This window comes from Myotis daubentonii, chromosome 18, assembly GCF_963259705.1.
Source record: "Myotis daubentonii chromosome 18, mMyoDau2.1, whole genome shotgun sequence".
In the NCBI taxonomy this organism is placed as follows: Eukaryota; Metazoa; Chordata; class Mammalia; order Chiroptera; family Vespertilionidae; genus Myotis; species Myotis daubentonii.
This window is the reverse complement of record NC_081857.1, coordinates 19280759-19307082: the sequence shown is the minus strand read 5'-3', so window position 1 is coordinate 19307082 and position 26324 is coordinate 19280759. Positions and strand designations below refer to the sequence as shown.

Sequence of the window (26324 nt, the reverse complement as noted above, 5' to 3'; positions counted from 1 at the left end):
GGCGTGTCAGCATTCTGAAAAACCCCAACTTAACTCTGGTGCCCTGTCACATATAGAAATTTTTTGATATTTGCAACCATAGTAAAACAAAGATTTATATTTTTGATATTTATTTTATATATTTAAATGCCATTTAACAAAGAGAAATCAACCAAAAAGATGAGTTCGCGTGTCACCTCTGACACGCGTGTCATAGGTTCGCCATCACGGGCCTGGCCGTTTCCTCCCCCTTCCACGTTCCCTGGGCGGCTCCTGCTATTGATATGTGCGTGGTTCCCGCCAGTTGAAGACACAGTTGTGGCCCTTTTTCTGCGGCTGATGGGAGAGCCACTCGTCCCTGTCTGTTCTCTCCCTGCCCCCTTCACCTCCACAGCGTCTCCTAGGACACTCGGGTGTGGATCGTCAAGATTACACCCTTGGATATTCCCTCTTCTCTCCCTCAGGCCCCGTGAGCGAGTGAGCGACGGTCACTACTGTGTATGTATCCTGCTCTGAACATTCCCGCCCGGCGGAGGCAGCACCTCGAAGGCTTCCTGCAGCACCTCACTCCAGTCTCCACAAAAGCAACAGGCCCTCCTCCTCCGGGGGCGCCTCTAGCCTGGCTGTTTTATGCTGATCTCCGTGCCTTTATTTTTTCTTTCTTGATTAAGGTATTACATATGTGGCCTTCTCCCCCCACTGCCCCCCCCCCCCCATCTCCGTGCTTTTTAAGGGTCTCTAGTGTATTTGTTAACTCCTCAGCTAGTTACTTTTCGTTACGTTTTCCTTCAGGCTTTCGTACACGTTCACTCTATTGCATCCCACTCCTTCCCAACCATTTGCCACTGATCACGCCTTTACTGTTCCCACGTCTTCCAATCTCATGTATCTCTTAACTCAGTTAACTTGTAAATATTAAACCAAAAGCTGATCCTCAAAGCTCACCTTTTATTTAACCTTAATAAATGATATTCCATTTAAAACTATTAACTTAAAAATGAGCTTGTATCCACTAGTATCTTTACCAATTACATTTTAGGGCGATTTTAGGTATAGGCAACTCCAAGTAGCCACCATTAAAAAAATAGCGCTATTAAGGTATAATTGCCAAATAAAAATTGTATATTGTTAAGGTGTACAACTACATCTTCTGATATATTTACACATAGTGAAATGATCACAGCAATCATTCTAACTAACATATCCATCACCTCATAGAGTTGTCTTTTTAGGGTGTGTGTGTGAACATGTAAGATCTAACCCCTTAGCAAATTTCAAGTATTCAATACAGTATTGTTACTGTAGTCATCATACTCTACATTAGGTCTCCAGAACGTATTCATCTTGCATAACTGAAACTTTATACCCTTTGACCAATACCACTCCCCCCCCCCCCCCCCAACTCCTGGCAACCACCATTCTACTCTAGGCTTCTATGAGTATGACTATTTTAAACCCCACATATAAATGAGATCATGCAGTTTTTATCTGTTACTGGTTTTTACACTTGGCATAATATTCTCCAGGTTCATCCATGTTGTTGCAAATGGCAGGATTTCCTTTTTCAGGCTGAGTAATATTCCATTGTATGTATATACCACATTTGCTTGGTCCATTCATCTGTCAATGTCATTTTGGTTGTTTCCATATCTTGACTGTTGTGAATAACGGTGCAATGACTATGGGAGTGCAGATATCTCTTTGAGATCCTGATTACAATTCTTTTGGGAAAATATCTGGAAGTGGGCTTGCTAAACCATATTGTAGTTCTGTTTTAAATTTTTTGAGAAAACGCCATACTGTTTTCCATAATGGCTTCACCAGTTACATCCCCACTAACAGTATACAAGGGTTTGCTTTTCCATGGCCTCAACAATACTTTTGTCTTTGTTATATTGGCCACTCTTGCAGATGTGAGGTGATATCTCATGGTGGTGTTGATTTGCATCCCTCATGATTAGTGATACTTAAGCACCTTTTTATATCTCTGTAGGCCATTTGTATGTCTTCTTTTGAGCAATGTCTAATCAAGTTATTTGTTGCCCTTTTTAAAATCAGGTTTTTTTTGTGTGCTTTCCCCCCCCCTATTGAGTTGTATGAGTTCCTTATATACCTTGGCTCTTACCCCTTATCAGATATGTTGTTTGCAAATATTTTCTGCCATTCTGTAGGTTGCCTTTTCACTATGTTAAATTTCATTTGCTATGTATATATATTCCCATATATATTCTCACTTGTCTACTTTTGTTTTTGATGCCTGAGCTTTTGGTGTATATAATTCACGTAGCAGTAACAAACTAGATGAAACTGATGAAAAAGAGCAATCACAAAATAAAGACCTGCAGAGAACTCAGTAGATTTCATGAAGCTCACTAAGGACTTGGCGGGAAAGATGGGGTAAGATAAATGTTAGTGTTGAGGGGAAAGGGAGAGCTTGGAGCTTTGGGTCATAAGCCGAATGGCCACAGGGTGGCAGTACAGTCTTAACAGCAAGGACACTGTCGGATGACCCTTAGTTTGCTGAAACCACAGACTTTCCAATCTCTCCATGTTGTTTTCCCCCATTATCCTAGGGAAACGAAAGCAGATGTTTAGACTCAAAGTTAACTCCTTAACTTAAGCTGAGGGAAAGTGCAGGGTGGAGGCAGCATCTTTATTCCCAAAGGTATAAATAACCAAAAAAAGGTTTCAAACGATCGGAGGGGAAGAACCAATTTAGTTTCCAAACCACTAATTTTGTAAAATTCAATGAAAATGATTTTATAGGGAAAAAAATCAACAAAAAATACATAGAAAACATGAGCCCATTAAAAAAATTAGCTCAACAGATAAATGTGTATACAATTTCATAATTACATTTCAACAGTTATCTATTTTTGTGAAGCACATTGTTTAGTTCAGCTGGCTCTTTTTCTTTTTTTTTCATAGAAGGATTTTCCCAATGAAGGAAGCAGTGTGTTGCTTTATGTTCTGACTTAAGCTCCTTAATCTGTGAGCTATTCTAGAACCTTCTTCTATACAAGATCTAAACTCTAAATCACATTTTCTGATATAGATCATACAGGGTCATCTCCTATTTCTATAAAAATTTTTAAATAGTTACTCTTATTTTCACACTGGTAGCAAGTATGGCTGGGCCCTGGTTCACAGACTTAGCTTTGAGTGATACTGCTTTCATGTCCTTCTCTATCCCACTTAAGTCACTATTAGAAAGTGATTTTACTTCCTAAATTAACTAAATTTTATTTATGTTAATTCCTCTAGCTAGCTTATATACAGATGGTGAAGAAGTTAAATGAGAATATCATTTGTTGAACCCCTGAACATTTACTGAATGCCTACTCTGCCAAAAATTTTACATGCCTCACATCCCGAAGAGCTGGGTATTATTACAATTTCCATTTACAGATAAGGAAACTGAGGTTAAGAGTGTTTAATATTCAAGATACATAGCTAGTAACTGGTAGAGCTGGAATTTGAACCCAGAGCACGTTAGAACTCCTTTTCTTTATACTGTGATCCATCCATCACATCCTACTTTTTGAGCAAAGAGAAAATAATTTCAAATTTGTGACCTAGTCTTAAGATAAATGGGAAAAATAATATTTGAAAAGTGAGACAATGATAAAATCAAGAAAGAGAAGAAAATGTAGAAAAATGATAAGATGATAAGTATGTTGGGGGAAACAGCTGAACATGTTTCTGGCAAGAGGGAAGAATTAAAACATCGATTTCAATGAGGTATAATTTACATATTATAAAATACACCCACTTTAAGCATACAGTGTTTTGAGTTTTGACAAATGTATGTTCTCATGTTACCACCACTGCAATAAAAATGTAGAACATTTCCGTCAACCCCAGATTTCCCCTGGGTCCCTTCCTTTCCCGTGAATCACCCTCCCACATGGCCTTAGGGAAGTGCTATCTTTTTGCTGTTACTGTAGATTACATGTGTTTTTTCCAAAGTGTCACATAAATGGAATCACAAAGTACTAATATACTTTGGCACTTTTCGCTTATTTCTCAGGATAATGTTTTTGAGATTCACCCATGCGACTGTATCTATTAGTTGTCTGTTCCTTTTTCATATTGAATAACACTTCATTGTATAGATGTGCTATAATTTATTCATCTGTTCATGGACTTTCGTATTGTTTCTAGTTTTGGGCCATGATGAAAAACCTGTGAACGTGTGCAAGTCTTTGTGTAGACATATGCTTCCATTTCTCTTGGACAAATACTTCGGACTGGAATTGCTAGGTTGTATAGCAAACGCGTCTCGCCTTCTAGGAACTTTTCAGGTGGTTCCTTACAGGTCTCCCTAAGCTGTGTCACTTCGGCATCTGAATTATTTTGAGCTGAAGGTGATTGAGACCCGCGGGATCACAGGAAACTTTTTTATACCTCCCTTAAAGAACTTGAATTAGGGGCCTTTCCCATAGTAAGAATTATGACCAGAGATAACTTCTTATGACCTTTGTAGAGGGCAGGGAACACATCTCATTCCTGAACATCTGCTCTTCTTGCCGTCCTGTGAATGGCCTCCCTCCCCTCTGAAGCCCCAGGGCGTCTGACCTCATCCTTTGCTCAGAATGTCATATACCCTCCTTTTACCTCTCTGTCTCTGAATTTCTTGTATATGTGGCTCTCTGACTCACTCATGTATGTCAGGTTCCCATACCTGAGTATGTAATTACATTTGGTAATTTTCTCTTGTTAATCTAATCTGTGTTATGTAGGTTTAAGTAATAGACCCGCTGAAAGAAGGGTAGAGGAACGTTTCTTCCTCCTTACCACTGCCAAATTGTTTTCAATCGTTATTTGTCTGCAGGCCGAAGCTCTATCCACTGAGCCAAACTGGTTAGGGCTCAATCGTTATTTGTTATTTTATGTTTCCATTGGCAACATAAAGGCATGGAAAGATATTCCAGTTGCTCACATCCTTGCCAACCCTTGGTATTGTCAGTGAAAGGTATTTAATTTATCAATTTTAGAAAAACCAGTTTTTTTCAAGCTTGTCATCTGATGGGGAAGGAGTGAACATTGGATGGGATTCTGCAGTACTTCTGTTTCTTCATTTAGATAACTAATCCCCAATAAATGTTCAGGGTCACCACACTTATCAACAAATTTCATATTTAAGTGATCGATGCTTTCAGCTCCTTTTGTTCCAGTCTCTTTCAAATGAAGTCATTAACTGCTGAAATCAGTGCTGAGCTGAGTTTAGTTCAATTTTGTCCCTCAATTAAGACAGAATATGTGGAAGCTGAGAGAAAATATTACGGGCTTAGACTCAGTAGAGGACATGCTGAGCTCTGAAAATCCTCCAAGGAGAAACTGCCATTATCTCTCTCTTTTTTTTAATTAAATCTTTATTGTTCAGATGATTACATTTGTTCCTCTTTTTTCCCCCCATAACTCCCCTCCTCCCAGTTCCCGCCCCACCCTCCGCCCTCACTCCCCACCCACTGTCCTCATCCTTAGGTGCACGATTTTTGTCCAGTCTCTTCCCGCATCTCCCACACCCCTCTCCCCCCCAAGAATAGTCAGTCTCCACTCCCTTTCTATGTCCCTGATTCTATTATGATCACCAGATTATTTATTCCCTTGATTCTTAGATTCACTTGTTGATAGATGCATGTTTGTTGTTCATAATTTGTATCTTTACCTTTTTCTTCTTCTTCCTCTTCTTAAAGGATACCTTTCAGCATTTCATATAATACTGGTTTGGTGGTGATGAACTCCTTTAGCTTTTCCTTATCTGTGAAGCTCTTTATCTGACCTTCAGTTCTGAATGATAGCTTTGCTGGATAAAGTAATCTTGGTTTTAGGTTCTTGGCATTCATCACTTTGACTATTTCTTGCCATTCCCTTCTGGCCTGCAAAGTTTCTGTTGAGAAATCAGCTGACAGTCGTATGGGTATTCCCTTGTAGGTAACTGGGTTTCTTTCTCTTGCTGCTTTTAAGATTCTCTCTTTGTCTTTTGCTCTTGGCATTTTAATTATGATGTGTCTTGGTGTGGTCCTCTTTGGATTCCTTTTGTTTGGGGTTCTCTGCGCTTCCTGGACCTGTAAGTCTATTTCTTTCACCAGGTGGGGGAAGTTTTCTGTCATTATTTCTTCAAATAGGTTTTCAATATCTTGCTCTCTCTCATCTTCTGGCACCCCTATAATTCTGATGTTGGTGCGCTTGAAGCTGCCCCAGAGGCTCCTTACACTATTTTCGTATTCTTTTTTCATTTTGCTTTTCTGGTTGGGTGTTTTTTGCTTCTTCGAATTTCAAATCTTTGCCTTGATTCTTGCGCTCCTCTGGTCTGCTGTTGGGAGTCTGTATAGTATTCGTTATTTCAGTCCGTGTATGCTTAATTTCTAGTTGGTTCTTTATCATAACATCGAGGGTCTCATTAGATTTCTTGAGGATCTCACTACATTTATCGACAGCTTCTAGACAGTTCTTAAGAGACCTTAAAAGTGTGGTTCTGAACTCAATATCCTCCATTGACAGTTTTGTCTTGTTTCTTTGTCTCCGCATTTTATATGCTTTCTTGGTGCACCCCCTAGTGGTCTTTGTGTGCGGTCTTGTTGTAGTTAAGCCTTGATTGTTGTCGGCAATACCGGGGGTGATTTGACCTCCAGGCTAACTGGCTATGAGAGTCCGCTGTGTCTGCAGTGGGAGAGCTTCTGTGCTGGATCTCTAGGGCGGTGCTAATCTAGTGTTTGCCTGAGGCTATCCTGCAAATGGCTCTGTGCAGGACTTGGGCGGGGCGGGTCCCCGGGGATCCACAGGGCGGGTAGAGCGAGCAGTTATGGCTGCTCTCAGTTCCATCCCTAGGGCCTCTGCCTCACAGAGTCCCAGCAACCGCTGCAAACCTTGGAGAGAAAGCTGCCTTTGAGTTCCGACCGAAGCCAGACAGTCCCGTTTCTCCCATTTGAGTCTGGGTCCCTAGAGACTCACCCGGATCTGGAGCTCAGAGTCTGAAACTCCCTCCCGATTGAAAACAACAACCACGCCCCCCGCCTCCAGCCCGCTCGGCGCGCGCACTCCACACCTGAGTATTTCACTTCAGCACTGCGCCTCCTCTGAGTCTGGGTATGATATTCTCTTTCCTCCTAGTTGTAGAATTTCCACTCAGCCAGCCTTCCTGTGGTTCTGGATGATGTCCGTTCCGTCTTTTAGTTGTTTTTTGAAGTGGTTGTTCGAGGCAGCAATCTCCGGCGTTAACCTATGCCGCCATCTTGGTTTCTCCTCTGCCATTATCTCTTGAAACATTTCTCTCTTTTGAAACATCAATTAGGTATATGTTAACCCTTCTCATTTATTCTGACTTTTAATTTTCAAGGTCACCATGCTTACCAACAAATTTCATATTTAAATTATCGATGCTTTCAGCTCCTATTGTGATTCCTAGTATTTATTTTAAAAAAATACGTTTTTCTTGACTTTACCGAGAGAGTAAAGGAGAGGGAGAGAGAGAAACATTGACGTGAGAGAGAAACATTGATGGTTGCCTCCTGCATGCACCCCAACAGGGGACCAAAAGCAAAACCTGGGCATGTGCCTTGGCCGGGATTTGAACCTGCAACCTTTTGGTGCATAGGATGATGCTCAATCAACTGACAGATGCCATTATTTAACTCTCAGTGCTGTATTCCTGGTATTTTCTCTGGGACAATCATCTTGTTCTCTACTTTCCTCTACAGATCTGTTAATCTACTCTTTAACCCACTTATTGAGTTATTGAAATCAATGAATATATTTATCCTTTATAGTTTTATTTTGTGTCTGTATTCTCCTCCATTTTTATATTTTTGGTTTTTACAAAACCTTTAATTATTTCAATGTTATCATATAGTCTGCAACAAATAATTCTATTAGCTGAAGTTCTTGGAGGCTTAACTTTCCTTTCAGTTATTCCTCCTACTCTTGCTGATGGTGGATTGCCCCTTTGGGTGCCGTAAAGTGTTGTTTTTGAAGTCATGCTTGGTGGGGATTCTGTGTGGCCTGCACAGAAGCATGTCTCTCTAGAGCGAAGGTTCTCAGTCTTTTCTGCACATTAGAACTACCGAGTGAGCTTTTAGAAATTAGGGCGGCAGGTTGAGCCCCAGATCAGTTAACTCAGATACTCCAGGTGTGAGACTGAGGCATTAGTGTTTTTAAAGCTCCAGAGTCAAGGCTGAGAATCACTGCTCTAGAGAGAATTTGCCTTTAATTTTTACAGGCACTGAGTGTGTTTCCAGCCCTGGATCACTTTCATAGCTATTTCTCAGCTCTGGGTTCTTGAACTACATAGGTAATATAATTTTTTTAACAGTAAAAAAAATTTTTAATAGAGAATTGCAACAAAGCCAATTTGATTCTTTTTGTTTGTTTTTCCCGCAACATTTTTGAGGAATAATTGACAACTGTAAGTGTATATAGTTAAAGTATAAAATGTGATGGTTTTATATACGTATAAATTGTGGAATGATTACTAAGAACAAGTATTTTAATGCACCCTACATATTTAACTTTTTTATTTTTTGTGGTGAGAATGCTTAAGATCTACTCTCAGCAACTTTCATGTATATGACAAATACACAATACCATATATAACAAATACATAATCCCATATTTTTAATAGCTGTACATTACATCTGTAGGATTTATAAGTTTGTACCCTTTGACCACATCTTCCTATTTCTCCCATTCCCTAACCCTTCATAACCACCACTCTATTTTGTTTCTATGAAATCAGCTAAAAAATATATATTCCACATATAAATAATACCTTGCAATATTTATCCTTCTCTGTTTGGCTTATTTCACTTGGCATAATGCCCAGCAGTTTCATCATGCTGTTTTTATGGATGAATAGTATTCCATTATATATATGTGTATATGTAAGAGATAGATAGATAGCATTTGTTGCCTGTGCTTTTGGTATTCTTCCCCCCAAAATTATTGCTAAGACCAATGTCAAGGAGCTTTTCCTATATGTTTTTTTTTAGGAGTCTTATGGTTTCAGGTTTTATAGTGGAGTCTTTAATCTATTTGGCTTAACTTTTATGAGTTATGAAAACTAGGGGTCCAGGTTCATTGCATCTGAATATTCAGTTTTCCCGATACTATTTGTTGAAGAGACTATCCGTCCCTACTGTGAATTCCTGGTGTCCTTGTCAAAGATTAGTTGACTGTATATGCATAGGTTTATTTCTGAGCTTTCTATTCTGTCCCATTGCTCTATGTGCCAGTACCACACTCTTTTGATTACTACAGCTTTGTAATATAGCTTGAAATCAGGAAGGGTGATATCTCCAGCTTCATTTTCTTTCATGAATGGCTTTGGATATTCAGGATCTTTTTTGGTTCCATACAAATTTTAGGACAGCATTTTCTATTTCTATGAAAAATGCCATTGGAATTTTGATAGGGATTGCATTGAATTTATAGATCACTTTGAGTAGTATAGACATTTTAACAATATTAATTCTTCCAATCTAACAGCATGGGATATCTTGCCACTTATTTGTGTTTTCTTCAGTTTCTTGCTTCAGTGTACAGGTTTTTCAATTCCTTGGTTAAAATTTATTCCTAAATATTTCATTGTTTTTGATGGTATTGTAAATGGGATTGCTTTCTTAATTTCTTCAGAGAGTTCGTTGTTAGTGTATAGAAATGCATATGACTTGTATGTTTGTTTTTTAAATATATTTTTCTTTGTTTTATTATTATTTTTTAATCCTCACCCGAGGATATTTTTCCATTGATTTTTAGAGAGAGTGGAAGAGAGGGAAAGACAGAGAGAAATATTGATGTGAGAGAAACACATTGAATCGTTGCCTCCTGCATGCACCCTGACCAGGACCAGGACCTGGGAGGAGCCTGTAACCAAGATATGTGTCTTTGATAGGAATCGAACCTGGGACCCTTCTGTTGGCAGGCTGACACTCTATCTACTGAGCCAAACCAGCCAGGTCATGTATGCTGATCTTGTACTTGTAATTTTACTGAATTTATTTATTAGTTATAATAGGTTTTGGTGTAGCGTCTTTAGGTTCTTTTGTATATAGCTCATGTCATCTGCAAACAGAGGTAACTTTACTTCTTCACTCCCAGTTTGGATATCTTTTACTTGTTTTTCTTGCCTAATGGCTGTGTCTAGGACTTCCAGTACTATGTTGAATGGAAGTGGGGAGAGTGGGCATGCTTGCTTTGTTTCTTATCTTAGAGGAAAGGCCTTTAACTCTTCACTGTTGAGTATGATATTAGCTGAGGGCTTGTCATATATGGCCTTTATTATGTTGAGGTGCATTCTTTCTCTACCTAGTTTGTTGAGAGTTTTATCATGAAAGGATGTTGAATTTTGTCAAATTCTTTTTCTGCATCTATTGAAATGATCGTATGATTTTTATCCTTCATTCTGTTAATATTGTGTATCACATTTATTGATCTGTGTATATTGAACCATCCTAGCATCCCAGGGATAAATCCCACTTGATCATGGTGTCAGACCTTTTTAATGTGCTCTGGAATTCAGGTTTGCTAGTATTTTGTTGAGAATTTCACATCTATGTTTATCAGGGATACTGGCCTGTAATTTTCTCTTCCTGTAGTGTCCTGGTCTGGCTTTGGTATTAAGATAATGCTGGCCTTATAAAATGAGTTTGGCAGTTCCTGTCTCTTCAGTTAGGTAATGGAAATTTAAATCTTCTGCTTGGGGAGTGCTCCCCCAAACATCTATGCTGAGATAGACAGCTTCCTTGTCATCTCTTTCTACTGAGAGCCTAGCCACGTGAGGGTTATGGGGGCTGGAAGGGACTTGTTCCACATCACATCGAGCAAACCCAAGCTTTCGTCATCTATTCCCACAGGACTATAAAATCCCAAGCTTCTTTACCAGTATCAGCACAGCCTAAATGTCAGTGCCAGTGTAACATATCTGTGTTGACGTTCTTCTCCGGTTTTGGTTTTAGAATTTCCCTTACTTCCCTGTGAATCAGCTATATTTTTGAATCTTTGTTATATTTTACCCCCCCCCCCAATTCTAGGTTTTTCTATGTACTCAGATTACAGTATTGCTGAGAATACAAGTCTTGCCATGACTCTGAGTCTGTAGCTTCATGGCCCTGTCCTGCCCTTGAATTCATCCTCCTGTTCCCAATGTCTGCCCGAACCAAGTATGAGCTTGCTGTGTCTTTGGACATGGTGCATTGGGGTTGCAAGCATCCACCTGGCAGACAGACATCTGGAGCTAGTATGCATTTCCCTGGACTGTGCCTGGCCTGGTCTTGGCTTCGTCTTGCTCCAGCTGGTCTGTGTTGCCAAGGTCCCAGCATACTTTGAATTCCAACCTACCTGAATTATGTCAATTTCTATTCTTTTTCTTCTGTTTCCAAGTCTCTGTCTTCTGAACTTAAGTTGCCAAACTGAAATCTGGTTTCAGTTTATTTTCTGGATTCATCTTTCCACAAAGGACTCTATCCCTGATTTGAGAGTTTGTAGTGTGGTTTATAACAATGTGGGAATGGGTCCAACTCAGGATTCAGATTTCTAAGATGCCCAGATGATCTTAACAAAAAGCTTCTAACTTTCCACTTCATTTAAAAGAACACTCAGTTTATTGAGTATGTGAATTTGAAAGATTTTCTATTGCATGTTAATAATATATAGTATTAATCAAGGTTAGACATTGAATTACTAATTTTGTCAAAAGGAGGAGTTTGCAGTTGAGAATATGGTACTTTGGTTTACTTTTATTTGCTTAACTGTGAGTAGCCATCTCCCTGTATACCAAATACAACCATCTGTATGGGATTGTGGCTGGTCTAGTCCATATACCCTTTTACTTGGAGACCTCGTAAGAAAACTGAGTTTGGTAAAAACTGTTCAGAGAACTCTTGTGAGTATCGAATGGAGCATTTATCCTTATTTTCCTGCCACCATATCATGATCGGTGAATTTAATTTTCATTGGTTTATATCAGGCTTACTTCCAAAAGGGATTTGAGGTGATATTATTGTCTGTTGACTGACAGGCGACATTAAAAAGTATTATTTCTGTATTACTGAACAGTAGGCCCTGTAAAGACAGGGACCCAGCTCCTCTGTTCACCTGCTGCATTATTAGCTTCGAGGGCCATTCATGGCCTATGGCTGCAGTCAAGGAATAAATGAATGAATTGCTGAATGGTAATCTCCATGCTAGCTTTACGAGATTTTTCTATATCACCTATGTTTCTTGTACTGTTGGTGAGTTGCGAAGCTATTTTGAATCTCTTTTCAAAAGAGCAAGATTCTTTAAAAAGAAGCTGTTGTGATGTTTGAAAGGGCACGATGATTTCCTAAGGCTTTTGATTTTGGAGAAGTTTTTAGCTTGGTGAGGACCCGGGCCTGACACTGGCTATTTATCGGAACAACAGCAGGAGTAGAGGAGAGCATTTGCAAGGGTGAGGCGAGAGGCCTCCTGTCACTGTCAGCCCTCCTTTAGGAGCCCAAGACAGTTCCAGAAATGGCCGGGCTGGGACACTCGCCATATTGACATTTCTCGTTTTTAAGTGGAAAGACTGGGAGACTTCAGTCCCAAAGTGGACAGAAGAGCCTTTATATACAGGTCGTTAGCACATTATAGAGATGAAAGGCTAAACCCATAATTTGCCCCTGGCCCCTCCTGCCCTTAGGCTGTTAGTGGCAAGTTGCCTTAGCACAGCTGAAGACAGAGTCTTTCCTTTGGAGAACCTTGTTTCTTTCCATGTAAATTATAATTATAATCTGAAAGTATACCAATGTTTGATTTAAATATTTTTATATTTACATTTATATTTATATTTATACATAGTTTATATATTTAAAACCTCATTTCAAGAACTTGATTTAAAGCAATAGCAATGGATGAAAAGTACAGAGAACACCCTAAATTGGCTGAGACTATTTAACATTTGAAATGTTCAACATTTCTTCAAGAACTTTGTTAATAACAATGATTCTTTTTAAAAATTATTTATTATTTTTTATTTTTAGAGAGAAACATGGATTTGTTGTTCCACTTATTTATGCATTTATTGGTTGCTTTTTTTGTGTGTTTTGATCTTTATTGTTGAGTTTATTACTCAACAAGATATCCTTCTTTTCCCCCTCATTACCACCTCCCCCCCATTCCTGCCCCACCCCAGACCTTTGCTACCCTATTGTCTGTGTCCATAGGTAATGCATATATGGTTATAAGATCTTTGTTTAATCTCTTTCCACCACCCCCTACCCCCTTCCCTCTGAGAATCGTCAGTCTGTTCCATTTCCATGACTCTGATTCTATTTTATTCACCAGTTTATTCTGTTTATTAGATTTCTTATTCATTTATTTGATTTTTAGATTCAATTATTGATAGGTATGTATTTGTTGCCATTTTGTTGTTCATATTTTTGATCTTTTTCTTTTTCTTCTTCCTCCTCCTCCTATTAAAGAATACCCTTCAACATTTCATATAATACTGGTTTGGTGATGATGCACTTCTTTAGCTTTTTCATATCTGTGAAACTCTTTATCTGACCTTTAATTCTAAATATTATCTCTTTGTCTTTAGCCCTTGGCATTTTAATTATGATGTGTCTTGGTGTGGTCCTCTTTGGATTCCTCTTGTTTGGGACTCTCTGTGCTTCCTGGACTTGTAAGTCTGTTTCTTTCACCAGGTAGGGTAAGTTTTTTGTCATTATTTCTTCAAAGGGGTTTTCAATATCTTGCTTTCTCTCTTCTTTTGGCACCCTCATAATGCAAGTATTGGTACACTCAAAGTTGTCCCAGAGGCTTTTTACACTATTTTCATATTTTTGGATTCTTTTTTCTTTTTGCTCTGCTGGTTGGGTGTTTTTTGCTTCCTTATATTTCAAGTCATTGATTTGATTCTCAGAATCCTCTACTCTACTGTTGAATTCCTCTATATTATTCTTTATTTCAGTCAGTGTATACTTAATCTCTGGTCCTTTTTTATTTTTATTTTTGGCCATTTCTAGTAGATTTTTGAGTAACCTTATAACTGTGGTTTAGAACTCTATATCCATAGTAGTTTGCTTTCTTTCATTTCTTTCCTTTGTGACGTGTTTCTTTGTCTCTTCATTTTTGCTGCTTTCCTGTGTTTATTTCTATGTATTGGGTAGAGTTGCTATGTCTCCTTGAGTTGGTAGAGTGGCATTGTGTAGTAGGTGTTCTATAGGGCCCAGTGGCTCAGCCTCTCCAGGCACCTGAGCTGGGAGCTCTAAGTGCACCCCTTTGTGGGCTGTGAACACAGTCTTATTGTAGTTGATACTTGATTGCTGTTGGTGTCACTGGGAGGAATTGACTTCCAGGCCAATTGGCTGTGAGGACCAGCAGTGACTACAGTGGGAGAGCTACTGTGTAGGAGACACCCCTATGGACCAGGACTTGCTTCAGTGGGGCTTTGGTGCTCACTGAGTCTTCCCCTTGAGTGTGTTGTTTATGGATGTGTAGAGTTGTAATCTGGTATGGTCTGACACTGACCACTGGGTACACTGGCTGTTGGTCTCCAGGGAGTTGCAGAGTCAGCCACTGCCTGGGGCTACCCAGTGGCAGCTATAGAGAGAACAACAGATTCCTCCTCTTTGTATCAAGTTTGGAAGTGCCCAGATGAGGCCCAGCTATAAAGCAAGGCAGGCTTGTGGTGGTGCCAGATCTTGGGCCTTTTATTGATAGGTTTGAGGCTCCCTGACCCAGCTGCAGCTTGCTTGAGAGATTTTAGCCTGAGCAAGGACAGGCCATTCATATGCAAAAGCCACTGCACACAGCTTGGCGGGGATGGGGTGGGGGGTGGGGGGGTTGTAAATTGGATGAGGGAGGATCTTAGGGAATCATCAGGGCCAGAGCAAACATAAATGGCTGCCAGTCAGCCCTGTGACCAGGGAGGTTCCAGAATAATGGGACCAATAGGAACAATAATACCTGTGAACACCTCCTCTGGGAGAAAGCTGCCCTGAGTTCCTGCCCCATACCAGACAATCCAATTCCGGCTCATGTGTGTCTGTGTTCCCCAGAGCCCCACCCTGGTGCTGGTGCTCAGAGGAAGCAGGATCTTGTAAGTTCAGTTCGGGTGCCAGCCTTTTAAGAGGAACAGCTGGGTCTCCAGCAGCCTCTGTGTCACTGAGCCCCAATCTTGACTGGTTTTTACAGCCCGTAGTTCTTACTGCCCATAGGGACTTCTTTTCCTAACTCTGGAAACCTAGGCTGGGGGGTCTGGTGTGGGGCTGGGACCCCTTGCTCCTCCGGGCGGCCTCTGCAGAGACGATGTCCCTCCTGATTAAAAAAGCGGCACACGTGGGTGCCAGACCAGCTCGTTTCATGCCTTCGCACCTCCTACCAGTCTCATTGTGCTTTCTTCTTTACTTCTCTAGTTGTAGGACTTCATTCAGCCAGCTTTCCAGGGGTTCTGCATGATGGTTGTTCTGTATTTTAGTTGTAATTTTGATGTGGTTGTGGGAGGCAGAGAGTGCAGGCGTCTACCTACACAGCCACCTTCAAAATTTCTCAGTGATTGATTCTTGTGTGTGCTCTGATCAGGGATCGAACTCAAACCTTGGCGTGTCGGGAGGATGCTCTAACCAACTGAGCTACCCAGCCAGGGCCAATAACATTGATTCTTAAGTTTAGTATAAAACCTGGAAAAGAAATTAACTCTCTGAATATGAGTCAGCAATGCCATCTAGTGCTTACTACCTTGATTTACAATTGGAAGTGCCCACAAGGGACATGGGAGACTAAGAAATCCTACTCTATATTCAGTGACTTACATGTTAAGACTTTAGGTTTATATGATTAGAAAGGGTTTTCCTTTTAATTTAAACATGGCAAAGACTACAGTTTTCTTCAAGGCCTCCTTAGTGTTGAATTTTTAAAAACATATAGTAACATTAAAAACCACAGTTATAATTTCATAAAATTACTTGAAATCTTGTAGCAGCAGCTCTCTAATTGTTCTAATGAAACCTGGGATTATAGGTTAAATTAGGGACATCTATAACATAAATAGGGTAAGCAGATGTAAATAAGCAAAAGAATGACAAGGATATGATCAGACAATAGTTTTGTTTCCTCCATACTTATTCTATGGTAACACAGTAATTTTGTGATCCTTAATATATCTGCTACTTTAAAATGTTCTTTCCACCAGTTAACAAATACTGATGGTTCCAATCAGAAAAAAGCCTATATTCTCATTAATTTTAAGTTTTTAATAGGTAAATGTATGGGATATTTGATATTTCTAGGATAATTATATTTTAAAAATCTCAGCACTTGTAAGAATATCCACTTGATTCTTATTTTACTTTACCAATACACATTAGTGTAGAGCAGCGGTTCTCAACCTGGGGGTCGTGACGACCCTTTCACAGGGTCGCCTAAGACCATCGGAAAACACATATATAATTACATATTGTTTTGTGATTAATCACTGTGTTTAATTATGTTCAATTTGTAACAATGAAAATACATCCTGCATATCAGATATTTACATTACAATTCATAACAGTAGCAAAATTACAGTTATGAAGTAGCAACAAAAATAATTTTATGGTTGGGGGTCACCACAACATGAGGAACTGTGTTAAAGGGTCGCGGCATTAGGAAGGTTGAGAACCACTGGTCTAGAGGTTAGCAATAATCATCCTCTAGGCCAGTTTGACCAGTCCTTTGGTAATTCTAAGACTCACATTGGAGCTCCTTGGAAATAGTTCACAAGTTGCTCTTTTCCCCTTATTTGTTATGTCATGCCAAATCAATATTATCTTCAGAAAGTATAAGTTTTTATTATATTACCCTTTTGTGTAGCTTTCTTTTTCTAATTTTTGAAAATAATATATGATTATGATAAAAATTTCAAATATTAATTATCCTCTATAAACCCAGCCCCTGGAAATATTCACTATTAATAGCTCAGTGTACTATTTTTAGTTGTATTTGTTCATGAAAACCTTTTTTCTTTCCAGTGGAGCAGAGGTAGGGGTGCTCGATCTTAATTTTCTCCGGTGGCACTTTCTTCCAAGGAATTTGCTGGCAATTTGTTTTCCAGCTCTGCTAAGGTAACTGGTAATTTATTACCATGGTCGGGAAATTTGCATTTCACTTCAGTTATTTCTGTTCCTGTCTTTCTGTGATGTTTAATTTCTTAGGAGCTTGACAACAACATGTATTTGTGCAGTGCTGTGCCAATTTCCTAGCATGTCCGGATGTGTGTCAGCCTGCATAAAAAGGTTAGGAAAGGTTGAAGTTTTGCCTAAGTTAGCTAATATGTGGCACAGCTGTCCTTTGAACCCCTCTCATTACATGTCCTAAGAAGAACTCATCTGGTCCCATGACCTCAAGTCCTACCTAAATTCTGATGATTTTCAAATTTGTATTTCCGGCCCTGACTTCTCCCTTGAGCTTCGGACTTGTATATCCTACTGTCTTTTTAAATTTATTTAAATAACATCCCTAATTCAATGGCATCCTGAACTTGACTGAGCAATAAAGAGTATGCTTGCCCAGCCTGAGAGGCTCAGTGATTGATCCCCAGTGTGGGGCGAGTAGGAGGCAGCCGATTGATGATTCTCTCTTCCTCTCCCTACTTCTCTGAAATCAATAAAAATATATTTTTTTAAAAGAGCATCCTTGATGTCCCTACCTCTATCTTGTTTCTTTCAAGCTCTCTTCCGTCTTACCTAATGGCATTGGCCACTCATTTACTCATGCAGAATTCTTAGAATAATTCTCAATTTCTCTCTTCCTCAAACTTGATATCAAATCCATCAGCAAGTGCTAAATCTAACTAGATTTCACCAATTTTACCTTCATCTCTTACCTGGGCTACAATAATTGCCTCCCAAGTGGTTTCCCTGCTTCTACTCTGTCCCCATTTCCTTGTTTTATTTCTTTGTTATACTTAACAGTATCTGATATTATTTGTTTATGGGTTTGTTGCCTGTCTTACTTCCTTTTGAATGTAAGCTCTGTAAGGCAGAAACTTGTCCTGCTATCACCGAAACCTCAGCGCCTAGAACACTGCTGCCAACAGGGTTTCATGTTGAATGATTCATGAAGGAATGAACAAGTGAATGAATGAAAGGAAGAAATCTGGTGTTCTTCCAGAAGTCGGGGATTTGGGAAAATTACTCCTTTGCTGGTTTTCCTAGGGCTCTTTTTAGAAAGTGTCAAAAGACTTTTATGTAGTAATGTGTTCTTGAGATTGATATTAGAGTCTCATAGTCTTACATTTATGGGATCATTCGGGCCTTGCCGCCTGCATCTTGTGCCTTCTGAGATCTTTCTGAGAAATTTTCAGTGGAAGCCTGAGGAGGAAACCAATCATCGTGTTTTCTGGCAGAGGCCGGGCCTAATAAATGGGAAGGCACTTTTGCTGGTTGAGAGAGGCATTCAGTATGCACTCTCACAGTGACATAAAAGAGAAAACAGAGAAGTGAATGAAAAACATCCTTATTTGCTTTGGATTGCCCTTCCTCCAATGAGGTTAACTTTGAATAGAGAGGAAATTGATATTGGGCTGATTAATACATTTTTGAAACTGGGAACTTAAAATGAAGGTCTAAGGATCCTGAAATACTGTATTTTTAAAAATCAATGACTCTATTAGAAATGCAGAATGAAATGATGGGAGGGTTGAGAGAGAGATTGATTGGTCATGCTAAATCTGGTTTAATGGAAAATATATTGTTTTTTACTAGCATGACTTGGACTTTGATTCTACTCTTGCCAATAGCTGGCCACTGGTCCCTGGGCACGTCACGTCACTCCTGGAATCTAGGTTTGTTATCTCTGTTGGAGGTGTAGGATGATCATATGAAGTGAATCCTGAGGAAGAATTCTTATAAGAATAAAGCACCACACAAATATAGTGTATTATCCTGATTATCATTATCTTACCCTTCCAGTGTGAGATCTTCATTCTCTTGCTCTTTTCAACTTTGGGGTTCTGGGACTCCAATGGCTGTGAATATCTGAGATCTGAACTCAGAGTTTTATGGCACAACTCAAAATAGTTTTAAATGACTTTTCTGGGAAATTTTTGCTAGTTTGGTTAATTGGTTATGTATGTGTATCTGGGACCAACAACAGTAAAAACACCACTTATCACCATTTATGTAGTACCATCATTGAAGCTTTATTATAAATTTCTGAGCATCTTCTTGGGCCTCAGATATGAAGTTTTCTTTGGCTCTATCAGGGGAGAGAGAATGAAGGCTTTCAAGCCTTTAAAAGCAATTACAGGCTCAAGTTTCTGAGAAAATCATGCGTGCCAGGAATGGCACCTCTGCAATGATCTGTTCGTGACTTTTTTAAACTGCTTTTTTTTTTTTTTTAAAGCCAGACTATTGATGCATTTTAATACCATTAGTATTTCTTAAGTAAAATTAGTTTAGCAGTGTTATTAATTTTTCTTCAAATGCAAGGCAGGAAAATGAGCCTGAAGCAGTATTATTGCATGTGTTTAAGTAACTCTCATTTCCAGATATTAGAAGGCATGTTTTTAAGTGTTCTGGAGAAAAGTAATTTTTTCAAGTCCAAGAAGATTGATTTGTTTTAGAAATACTGAAGATGCAATATGTGAATCATATTTGGACTTTCAAGCAGGATATTAAACCTCACAGTGAAAGTGGTTCCATGGTTATTAAGGCCCAAGGAGAGGGTTGTGAAGCCAGGAGACAGAAACTGCAGCCCACTTGGAGAAGGACATGATATAGGAATGGAAACACTGAATAAATAACTTTAAAACCATTCTTTCTTGATGTTATTTTATCCCTTGAAGGCAGACAGATCATTAAAATTAAAATCGCATTTAAAATCTTCACTGTAAAAATATGTTACCTAATAAAATGAATCTTGAATCAGTCACATGTGTCTTTTTCCAAATCCAAAATACTGAATTTATTTAGAATTTGAACTTCATCTTTTCTAGGCAATGCACTTTAGTTAATCTTTAAAAATAAATCCCTGTTACTCAGTTCAAGTAAGTAATCCTGAGATAAGCTGGCCTTGTCAAAATGAGCCTCATCCAGGGGCTGACTAGAGAAAGTGAGGAGGGAATAGAAGGGACCTGTTATTTCCATGAGTTTGTGCTTTCGCATTTGCTCTTACTCTCTGGGGATCCCTTTCCCATCCTAGCTCATCTGGTGAATTCATACTAAATCAACATCCACTTCAAGCTTCCTGTTCTCAGTGATGACTTTACTAACATCTCTAGGTAGATAGCTGTCTACTCCAGCGATTTTCAACCTTTTTCATCTCATGGCACACATAGACTAATTCCTAAAATTCTGCAGCACACCAAAAGATATATTTTTTGCTGATCTGACAAAAAGTAGGTATAGTTTTAATTCATTCACACCTACTTCTTTTCTGTTGTTGCCATATGTGAATCTCTGTTACTGCGTATAGCACAACATAAATAATTTACTTGCCTATCATTTTTCTATCTCCAGTGTCTAGCTTAGTGCCTGATATATTTGTAGGAACTTAATGTTTGCTAAATGAATGAACACAATGGCGAGTGATAACCCCTGAGATCAGCATAATCTAAATTCTGCTCAGAAAGATGTGGTTCTTGCCCTAGTTGGTTTGGCTCAGTGGATAGAGTGTCAGCCTGTGGATTGAAGGGTCCCGCGTTTGATTCCAGTCAAGGGCACATGCCCGGATTGCGTGCAGGAAGCAGCTGATCAATGATTCTCTCTCATCATTGATGTTTCTAGCTCTCTCACTTTCTCCCTTCCTCTCTGAAATCAATAAAAATATATTTTTTAAAAAAAGATGTGGTTCTTGGCCCCATCCTTCCCCTTGGGCAAAGGGGCAGTGGTGGGACAAATGCTAGTGGGAAGACAGTCAGATGGGAGGGTTGATCATTCAGTAAATATTCACTGGGCTTCTGGCATCCTGACAAGTGTTGTGGGGGAAACTGTGGAGATATAAAGTATACTGTATCTGTTTTTAGGGGGTTATCAGTTAGATTTAGAGGTCTAACTTACCTGCATAAATCATTTAGAGGGAAGTTGAAAGCCAAATCATAAGACTTGGCTTTTTGTGTATCAGGAAGCCAGAAAAAGTAGAAAGCCATGTGAGTTGAAGGAGGTGGGAAGGGCTTCATAGGGGAGACACAAGTTAATTTGGGCTCCGCAGTGTTGACCAAAGGAAGGGCTGAGAAGGTGGCAAGCCTTGGGCCAGGGGAGAGTTGAATGGTTGACTGTGTGGGAATCAGCCTGTCGAGCAAGGTTTCCTCTGGGGACTACAGACACTTTGTATTTATGGACAGGCTTAGAGGGCCTTCGAACTCCTGGAAGTCTTTGTGAAATGTTGTATGTATATGTATATGTATATGTATATGTATATGTATATGTATATGTATATGTATATGTATATGATGTATATGTATATGTATATGTATATGTATATGTATATGATGTATATGGTTTTCCAGGGATATGGTTCAGCTTTTAAAGATGTAGATGTAGAATTTTAAAAGAATGCTAAATTTCATAATTTTAATCATTTTAACCATGTCTTTTTGTGAGGTCTCAAAGAGAGGGAAAGGGGAAGAATTCAAGGACCCAGGAGGTAAGGGAATGTGAGAGAGGAAGGAGATTCAGGCTAATGCTTGAAGAGGCAAAATAACAATACAGGTATTAATATTTGTTAATGATATTTCCCTGAAAATGTGTCATTAGCCATAAGACATCTTTAGCTGATTATCAAAAGAGGTCTTCTAAGCAACGAAGGCCAACATTCTGGGGCTAACATTACCTGTTAGAGAGAAATCAAATATTTAACTAAAAGTGAATGAAAACTTGTCCCATTGTTGCCCAAATAAAAATATAGTAGATTCAAAGGCAGACAGATTTATAGACTTGGCTGGGATTTATTTATTTGTTTATGACAGTATTTTTAATTTAATCAACTAAAGTTGGTCTTTTAAAGGATTATTATTTTTAACCTTTTGAATATAAGGATTTCTCTCTTAATGAAAAATCTGTATTTTATCATAAAAATTGAACATAATGAACTTGACTGTTTTTTTGTCAGAGATGCAGTTTCTTTTAATATTGGGTGCTCAATATACGTAGAAAACATTCAGACTCATTTTCAGCCATTGCCAACTGACTGTTTACAAAAACTAACACATCAGAGACAGGAATAATGGATTTTCACTTTCTCTTTAGTGAGCTTTTCACTGTCACAAACATACTTTGAACTGATAGCTCTATCATGTCACAGTGGAGTTAATGAGGAAGGCAGGAGGTGCATGAAAAAAAAATCTGTTCATTTGTTCTTTGGCTTGTTCCAAGAAGGATTACAATGAAGAACTGTTTTATATTATTGGCTTACTAGAGGCCCGGTGCACAAAATTCGTGCATGGGTAAGGTCCCTAGGCCTGGCTGGTGATCAGGGCTGATCTGTGGGGCGACCGATGGGGTGACTGGGGAGCCCCTCGCTGGTACCCACCTTGGCTGGCCTGGTGCTGCCTGCTCGCTGGCCTTGCCCCTTGCCACCACCACTGGTTGGGGGCAGCTCCTGCATTGAGCGTCTGTCCCCTGATGGTCAGTGCACGTCATAGTGACTGGTTTGCTGTTTGGTGGATTTGCATATTAGGGTTTTATTATATAGGATGGAATTGGTAAGAGTTCAGTAATTGAGGTGCAAAGAAGGTGAAAATTTCTGCAAAGAAATAATGCAATTGGGGATTTTTCTATAATTCTTTCTTTAGGAAATTAATTTGAGAATAAAGAAGATAGTAATGTTGAAAGGGGGACTAGATATATACACCTCAATTATAGCTCAAACATCAGTATAAGCCATATTTTTACAAGAATTCAGTTTAATTGAAAGAGCTGAGCAATTTGATGATGCTGGAAACTTGTTGAATTAGATTTAAAAACCTAAAAAAAGCATGACTGCTGTCAATTGAATAAGTGTTGAATTTTAACAGTCTTAAAGTCAAGTATTAGGAAAGATATGTTATGTAAACTCTCAGACCATATAATTTTGTAAGGAATAGATCTTTATTTAACCCGTAAAGATGCCATAGTTTTCTGGGCTGCCTGGTCCCACGTTGATGTTGGCTGGAATTAAAGGTGCAGTTTCAGATGCATCACCTTTTCTAGTTTTATGTTTACTAACATAAATTTAATTTTAAATAAAATTTAATATGAGTTAAAATAACTGCCATAGAGGATGCTTAACTTTTAAGCTACAAACAATAGCATTTCTAGTTTCGTTGTTTGGGAACATGGAACAACGAAACTATTAATGATCTATTTGTGAAAAGCAGATCAGTGATTGCTGGGGTTGGAGTTACTGCAAAGGGATAGCAGAGTGCCTGGAGGTTCCTCAGTGTCACGGTACTCTTCTGTATCTTGATGGTGATGGTGTTTACACATATCTATATATGTGTTTAAATTCATAGAATTGTACATGAAAAAAAGTCAATTTTACTGCATGATAATTTAAAAATATACAAAATAAAGAAGAAAATGCTAGCAGGGAAATAAAAAAACTCCTTTTTAAAATTTAAGAGGCAAATGATGGATCAAAGTATACAAAAACAGTCCAAGAGGGCCACAAGAGAGCAGGGGCCTTAAAAGTGTGTGGCTTATATTTCTTAGCTCTTTAGGTTGGTGGAAGACACACTTCAAAGTTGTTATATGGACTGGATTTAAGAGAGAATGGGTAGAGTGAGCCCTCTTAGGTTAGATTATATGGTGATTCATTTTTTTAAGTTTCAACCCTCCCTCCCTCTCTCCCTTCCTCCCTCCCTCCCTCCCTCCCTCCCTTTTTTTTCTTAATTTCATGCTATCTGACACAATGAAGTAGCATCCTAGAGAACATGGAAAGGCATGAAATGAAGGGGGATGAGAAGCTGGTCTAGTTCTGTTCCAATCCAAGTGTGGACAGGTGAACCAGAATAAAACAAAACTAGAGGTCCTGCTGCTCACCAGAGCACACCTATGATATCCAACTGAACCTGTAGGCCTCCCTAGGTGAGGTAGTATTAAGTACTAGAGGCCTGGTGCATGAATTCATGCACTATGGGATTCCTCGGCCTGGCCAGCATTGGGCCAATCAGGCTGTCTCGCCCAGTCCTGATCAAGTGATCAGGGCAGCAGCGGGGAGGGACCGCGGGAGGTTGGCCAGCTGTGGGAAGCTGGCTGTGGGAGCACAGAGACCATCGGGGGGCAGCTCCTGCTTCTGCCCCCTGTTGGTCAGTGTGCGTCATAATGACCGGTCATTCGGTTGTTCGGTTGCTTAGGCTTTTATATATATAGATTGTTTGGGACCTGAGCATATGGTTTGAGTTAGAATTGAGTCAGGTTCCAGAAGTTGGGTGTAGTCCAGAGGGCCCTTGGAGTAGTCCTTAAGTTGATCTTGACCTTTTAGTGTTCTTCGGGTTGGACCACCCAGGATTACTCTTGTCCAAAGTTAGCTTTTCCTCCCCTTGAAAGAATAAATTTGTATCTTGGGCCTGAACAAAATTGAAACCAGTTTTCTAGAGATTTTGAAGGTCTATTAAGGCAAGGCATGGGCAACATGGCCTCTTCCCTCACTGTTGTCTCTTTTGCTTCTCATTTCCTTGACAACCCAACTTCCGATTTTCTGAATGGGTGTTACTTTGGTCATTTGCCCAGGAAATGGCTCTGGATGAGGGAGAAGAGGAGAGTGTTTTATATCTACTGGGAAGGGAAAGGTTAACTTTTATTTCCAAGAGCACTGGCTGCATGGATTCTTGGATGCAGCAGTCCCCAGGAGAATGTGGTGTGGCTGAGCCGTGGCTAGTGCATGGAGCTCCACACAGGCAGGAGTGGGCTCAGCAGTGATGACTGTTTACAACAGCTTCCTGAGTCTGCTAATACCAGATTGAGTGAATAAAAGATTGGTTTGAAGTTTTGGACTCACATTCTTTACATTAAATATTGGTAACCATTTTTTCTTTTCAGTCTTTCCTCTGAGTCTAGATTATTCTGGATTTAAAAGCTGGCTATGAGATAATGTTAACTGAATTTGTTGACATTTGCCAATCATAGCCACAACCCTTGCTTAATATCATTTCAACATAAAGCATTTGTCTTTCAGCTAGTTTGAAAATATATTGTAGTACATTGTTGGTAATAGGTTTCTTGGAGTTGAATCGTTGGCTATAGGATTTGTGATTTGAGTTCCTATGGTCATATCATAACTCAGGTTTGCAAATCTTGATACCATTGGGACGGTGGAGCTATTGTGTCTGACTTAATTGCCTATTTAAATGTAAGGCTAGAGCTAACATGAAAAAAGCAGATGGATTTAGAAGAGGAGATCGTTCTGTTTTGAGGTCATGTGTAAAGCCAAGAAATTCCTGGAGCAGCTCTGACAGGGATTTCAGGAAAATAGGCTTGTAATATTTCCACTTCTCTCCGCTTGCAGTCTGGCTGAAAATGTAGTAAGATCAGCCTTTTTCCAAAGATCTTGGTGTTTCTGCAGCTGTTTTCAGAAAGCATTGAAAATGAAAAGCAAAGCAGTCCACAGAATTGCAAGTATCCATGCCCCAGTCACCAAAGCTTTCAGATGATCTAAGTGGGAAAGAGTTGAAGCTACATAAGTGAAGGTGTGCATGACACAGTGCATGTGTGGAGGCTGCCCTTTCAGATGTGACATCATGCTGATGGCACCTGGAAGCTGCGGGGAGAGCACTGGCTCCACAGCGAGCGTGCCAAAGGTCCTTTATAGGAGCTCTGCACGTTATGTTTCCACTTTTCTGTGATTTTAGATTCTTTTTATTCTGTTCACTTGAGTCAGCTAGGCCATCTGTCTAGATCAGTAACATCTCACACTTTCCAATTGGTCAGGTAGTTGAGTGTTAATATGTCACTATCACTGCTGAGGCACTGTATTTGCTAGTACTTTTAAAGCATTTTTAATGAATCCTCCTAGTATTGTCATTCTTGGTCTATATAAAAAGAAATTAGGGTTCAGAGAATTTATGTGATTTGTGCAAATCCTGTAAGTAGACCACTGGATCATAAGAACTATAGAACAGTATATTTTATATTGTTAGCTGCCAACTTTAAAGTGGTTAAAGCGCCTATGTATGTAATGTGTATAAGGAAGTTTAAAACAGTAGGAATGATTAGACTGTAAGAGTGCTTTTAAAGTATTTTTGGCAAATGAAACTTATGTAAAAGCTCAATATGTTTAGCTAGAGACTCTATTTTATTATTATGAATTTATTTTACAAGTTCTATTTTCTTTTAAAAAATATTTTTATTGATTTCAGAGAGGAAGGGAGAGAGAGAGAGAAACATCAATGATGAGAGAGAATCATTGATCAGCTGCCTCCTGCAAGC

General features: G+C 39.3%; 1 protein-coding gene across 1 annotated transcript in view; it reads left to right on the top strand.

The window, feature by feature from the left end:
• RGL1 (ral guanine nucleotide dissociation stimulator like 1) overlaps positions 1-26324 on the top strand; it is a 214563-nt gene that overhangs the window by 13266 nt on the left and 174973 nt on the right. The window lies entirely within an intron of this gene.